This window comes from Ceratotherium simum, chromosome 10, assembly GCF_057802395.1.
Source record: "Ceratotherium simum simum isolate JZ-2026a chromosome 10, ASM5780239v1, whole genome shotgun sequence".
NCBI classification, from domain to species: domain Eukaryota; kingdom Metazoa; phylum Chordata; class Mammalia; order Perissodactyla; family Rhinocerotidae; genus Ceratotherium; species Ceratotherium simum.
The window spans coordinates 77454193-77460192 of record NC_141909.1 but is presented as its reverse complement, the minus strand read 5'-3'; the positions used below and the strand labels follow the sequence as shown (position 1 = coordinate 77460192).

At 45.1% G+C, this 6000-nt stretch overlaps 1 long non-coding RNA gene across 1 annotated transcript in view; it reads left to right on the top strand.

Moving 5' to 3' along the window:
• The first annotated feature begins 220 nt into the window (after positions 1–220).
• LOC147916190 (uncharacterized) overlaps positions 221–6000 on the top strand; it is a 21503-nt gene continuing 15723 nt past the window's right edge. The window contains exon 1 of the long non-coding RNA XR_015553494.1: positions 221–730. This is a non-coding gene — a long non-coding RNA (uncharacterized LOC147916190). The remainder of the gene's footprint in view (positions 731–6000) is intronic.

The following is a 6000-nucleotide window of genomic DNA, read 5'->3' as shown; positions in this document are numbered from 1 at the left end:
GTGCTCAGGGACGTCGCGTGCTACCTGGGCCCGGCAGGTGGCGTCACCCTGCTCTGCAGCCTCCGGGACTCCGCACCCATCGCCTGGCCTGTGGACAGCTCCGCCGCTGTTTGAGCCAAGTCTCAGGGCGCGCGCGCGCGCACACACAGACTCGTGGGCGCGCCCGCACGGACTCGCGCACGCGCACACCCGTCTGTGCGGACCCTGACCCGGCCGAACGTTAGGGTTGGGCCTCCTCGGCCACCGTCGCCCGCTCGGCTGTCGCGGCGCCTCGGTCCACCGAAAGTCCGTCTGCGGAGGTGCTGAAGGCACAGCCGGGGTCGCTAGAGTCCTGACCCGGGGACAGCGCGGAAGCGTCAGGTGTCTGCCCCCGCGCCCTTGCCTCTCACCTGCCCGCGGGCGGACCCGCGGCCTCAGTGCAGGGACTCCTCGAGAGCGTTGCCTGGCCTGAGATCCGGGGCCGGGGCCGTGCTCGCGCCCTCTGTGTCTGCAGCCCGCTGGGCACCGGCCTGGGGGCAGCTTGTCCCGCCGCCGCGGGCGCCTCTGGCCCTGGCTGCAGCGCAGGGGATCCCAGCCTTCGGACTGGCGACCTGGCAGGAGACGAACAGGAAGGGAAAAGGCCTAGAAAATTAAGCCGGCCGAAGAAGAGCTGCACGTTTGGTGGTCAGGCAAGGCCGATAGCTTTGGGGATCGCGGAACACGAAAGTTGTCCGGGTGTCCGGTGTAGCTGGTAAGAGTGTCAGCCCTGGTGTGCAAGAAATATCACGCCTCTTAATTTTCCGGATCTCAGTTAATTTCTAACTCTTCTGAGCCACATTCAATCCACCCTTCCCTGTCCCCATCTGATGGACTGGTTAAAAAATAAAGATTACCCGAGTACTTCTTGGGTTTCCGTTCCCAGGGTTTAGGCTAAATTCTGGAAGTTTGTTCACTGGCTTGGTGGGTAAATTCATGGTTAAGTAATTTACCAAGGTCACATTGCCAATAAACGGAAGTTAGGATTCAAACCCAGATCTCTTGGACGCCACAGGCTGTTCTCTCAACCAAGATGCTAGCTCGCTCTCTGAAATGTTTAGCCTCAGCCCTGTTTGAAACCAGCATGGACAACAGTGCTAGGGACTGGACTAGGGATCAAAAAATAGGACTAGAAGTTGGCAGGTGACCTAAAACAAGACTCGATAGGTCTCGACTTGAATTTCCTCTGGATGAAACAGGGTTAATGTCCGAGGGCTAGGAATTCTAGGGAGCGTAGCTGGTCATTTGCAGGCCACCATCCAGCCGGTCATAATGGTGTCTCCTGGCTGACAGAGACTTCCAGCATAGATGGAGCAGCTCTGAGATGAAGTGGCATCATCGTCGCTGATGTGAAACTAGAGTCTACATGAGTGAACTGGTTAGCGCACGAGGACAGATGAGAAATGCTGATGGTGCAAGGGAGGCGATTATGCCATTAGCAACCCTGCACATCCACTCCCTCTCCACCTCCGTATAAACCAAGGTAGACATGAACTTAATTGTGCCACGCAGCAGGGGAAGCTGACTCTTGAGCAAATCTGTAGTCAAATGCTCCTGATCGCTTTCAGAGAGAGCCCTCATACCACATACGGCTGAGTAGCTACTCCTGGAATTATCAACAGTCCAACTGAATTTACATTTTACTTTCCAAAATGTAACCGAAAAAGAGCAGGACCTTCCAGTCACTGCTTAAGACACGCCTGCTGACTTCCTTGAAACCAGAGGCAGGTGACACACAGAAGTGCAGACCAGGGGGAGTTTTGAGTGAAATCTGCAGCTATTCTCTCCCTCTCTGTGGGGGCCTTAGTTGGGCAAGTCAGAACAGATCCCTGGAGAGGGTTCCAGTTGTGTGAAAACTGATTGGCAGACTCAAAGACCTGCACTCCCCTGAGGTAGAAGGGAATTTTCTTAAATTTAAGATGTAATCAAAATGGTTCCTGTTGTAATAGACCCTTGGGTGGAAATATGCAGCCTTGCTCCATCACTCAAAATCAAATGACAGGCTCAGTTTGGGAATAATATGAATGGCTACGTTGTTTATGTATCTGTATGTTCACGTGAAATTTTATATCTCATGCCAAATAGGAAATGGAGGTTTTAAATTGCTTCAATTTGGACGTTTTCACCTAAAACCCCAAAGCTTTCAGAAGGGAAATTGTTTCCATTTAAGGGCAATTTGCCCAGTCGTATAGAAATCCTGCCTGTTTTCACTTCTGGGCTCCTTTTATAGACTCCAGGGAGTAGGAATTCATTTAGGTCATCCCCAGGACTCTTGGGTGATGGAACTTGAGCGTGAGTTCCAGACAGGTCACATTCATCTGTTCCCATCTTGAAGCTTCTTGGAGATAGGGATTTCTCAATCGGCTTGATAAACCACCTCTGTGCTTAATAACCCTCCCTTTGGAATTGTTTTCCTGGTTCTAATCCACTCCCTCCTGCAATAATTTAGCATTATGGAATCTTAGATCTGGAAAATAACCTTAAAGGTCATTGTATTAGTTTTCCAACAAACTTGAGGGGTTGAACACACACAATTTATTATCTTACAATTCTGTACATTAGAATTCCAACACAAGTCAAAAAAATCAAAGTGATAGCAGGTCTGTGTTCCTTTCTGGAGGCTATGGGAGGGAATCTCTTCTTACCTTTTCAACCTTTTAGAGGTTAATCGTATTCCTCGGTTTGTGTCCCCCTTCCTCCTCCTTCAAAGCCAGCAGTGTTTTACCTCTCTGACCCTTCTTCACATCATCCTCTGACTCTGACCTCAGCTGGGAAAGGTTCTCTGATTTTAAGGACACATGTGATTAGATTGCCCCTCCTCCCAATAATCCAGAATAACGTCCCCATTTTAAAGTCTTTATCTTAATCACATGTACATAGTCCCTTTTGCCATGTAAGGTCACATTCACAGATTCTAGCGATTAGGACATGGACATCTTTGGAGCAGCGTTATTTTGCCTACCACAGTCATCTCTTCCAACTCCTTTCTAACAGAAGGAATTCCCTGACAGATGCTCCTCTAACTGAGTATTTCCACTGATGGAGTTGTCACTATTTTACAAGGCTGCCAAGGGTAATGTTGACCAACTCTAAATGTCAGAAAATTCATGTTCAGTCCCAGTGGTTTCCATATGTAGGTCTTTGTCTTAAGAAGCATAGGAGAAAACCCAAGCTGGTATCCCCACCTACACACCTACCACATAAAGTTCTTAAAATATTTGAAGACAGCTAGAAGATTTCCCTTTTACTCATTAGTTAAACAAATTGAACACCTATTTATATGTGAGTGCTATTCTAGGCTTCAGAGATACAGTAATTAATCAGCCAAAGTCCCTAATCTCTTACTTCGTTCCTTGTAGTGAAGGAAACGGGTGGATGAGCCAACAGCCTTAGCGTTGTCTTGAGTGTCATCAAATCACGGGTACCAAAATAATTTTTGAAAAAGTTTGGTATTTCTAAAAAAATCATCTAAGTGGCACTTATGGTGGGTAGAACTCATTAGATCTTTGTACACATATTTTATGTTTTAGAGTTGTTTTTATTTTGAATTATAATGGAGGAGCACCAAAACCTTTTCAGAGCCACAGTCCTGTGAAGATCTTGTTCTAGCCCTGAGGGAGAACAGTTTCTGTTAGAGTTAGCAAAGATGTCTTCCTGGAAAAAGTAGAGCCTTCCAAGATGAGTGGACTTAGATAAATAACGGCTAGACGGGTAGACATTCTATAAATTCCTGCTGACACCACGGCATCCGGATGAGAGGGAGAACTGGGGCAAGTAAGCCTTTCGGTTTGGGCGTAGGGCTGTGGGGAGGGCACAATCTGGGTGTTTTATTCTAGTTGTTACATAGACGTCTTCTCAAAGGCTCAGAGAAGATTAGGAATCAGCGGCAATGGGGTAGCACAGCTCTGGCAGCTTTCCACGCTATCTGCAAAGATCTGGTAAAGCAAGAAGGAACCAAAAGGCAGATGTAGAGGATAAGCAAGGCACTTAGAAGGCAGGAGTGCCCAGTCCAAGGCTGGTTTCTCACAGGAACGGCAGCCGGATAACTGGGAACAGGAAAGTCTGACCCTGTAGTGCTCCAAAGGAAGGTCTCGATCCCACAGACTGCCTTTTCAGAAATAACGTGAAGCTGTTTGGAACACAAGAGCCACTTCATGCAATGTCCATCTCTACAGCTACAAAACCCAGAGCTAAACACCGTGTAGCTTGCTGTGACTGAGTTTACCTGAGTCACTCACAGAGCCCCAGGCTGTGGCAACCTGTAAGCAAAATCTGGAGGATGCTGCAGCAGGTGAAGGTCATCAAGGCATTTGTTCTTATTCACTTAACTTAAATTTCACCCTTTTCTGTTGGTCTAAATTCAGCCTCTCCACATGCAGTCTGTGAGCTGGGAATAGGAAGGTGTAATTTCCATTCATATACTGTGCTGCTGTTTCTGAAATATAGATGTAACTGAGATACTGTAAATAAACCTAACCAATTTTCATTCCAATTTCCTGACATAGAAAATGAAAAAAAATGTGTTTTTCTCAGTTCAGCTTTCCTAGAGTCTCTGCTGCTGACACTGTAATGTTGAAAATTCATTGGTGGACTGAATTATCTGACGACAACCTCTCCATTTTTGGGAAAGTGATGCATTTTGTAATTAACATTTGAGGTCTGTCCTTCATTTTGGCTTTCTTATTAGGATGTTTTATTGCAAAATGATCATTTAAGTTTGTGTATTTATTTTAGGCATGTTTGCCTTTAAGACTCAGAAGAATTCTGATTTTTATTTGGCTGCAGATCAACTTCAGTCTTATTTCTGAAGACCTTCTTAATGATTGCTGGAAGTGTTTCTGGCATTGTTTTGGTTGGAACCAAATTTGTATCCTGTGATGGTAATCTCCTTCTTAGTGATTCTTATTTTTAAATTTTGTTGGGTCCCTAAGGGGGTATGCTGAGTTGAAACTTAAATTCCACTATAAGTGGGCGGGGTCTAAAATGAGAACAAAAATGTGGTACAGGGGCCGGCCTGGTGGCACAAGCGGTTAAGTACGCGTGCTCTGCTGCGGCGGCCCAGGGTTCGCTGGTTCGGATCCCGGGCGTGCACCGACGCACCGCTCATTAAGCCATTCTGTGGCGGCGTCCCATATAAAGTAGAGGAAGATGGTCACGGATGTTAGCCCAGGGCCAGTCTTCCTCAGCAAAAAAGAGGAGGATTGGCATTGGATGTTAGGTCAGGGCTGGTCCTCCTCACAAAAAAATATATAAATAAATAACATTTACAATAAATTCAAACAACTTGAAATACTTAGGCATAAATTTAACAAGTATGCAAATTACACTAAAAAATACAAATCATTGCTGAGAGAAATTAAGAAGACCTAAATAAATGCAGATATATACCATGTTGACAGATTGGAAGATTCAATATTGTTAAGACATCAATTCTCCACAAATTGATCCATAGATTCAATGCTTTCCCAATCAAAATCTCAACATTCTTTTACATAGAAATTAACAAGCTGATTCTAAAATTTATATGAAGACACAAAGGACCTAGAATAGCCAAAACAGTATGGAATGGCATAAGAATAGATATATAGAACGATGCAATAGAATAGAGAATCTAGAAACAGACTCACACATACGTGTTCAACTAATTTTCACTAAAGAAGTTCACTGGGGAGGACAGTCTTTTCAACATATAGTGCTGAAACAATTGAGTATCCATATGCAAAAATAAACAAAGTTAATCTGGAGCCTTACCTCCCACCACACTAAAAAATAGACTCAAAATGGATCATAAATTTAAACATAAAATCTAAAGAAGAAGAAGGAGGAGGAGGAAGAGGAAAAGGAAGAAGGAAATCTCTGTGACCTTGGAATAGGCAAAGATTCCTGGGACACAAAAAAGCATGAACCATAAAAGAAAAACATTGATAATTTGGACTTCCTCGAAGTTAAAAACGTTCTCCTTCAAAGATACCATTAAGAAAATGA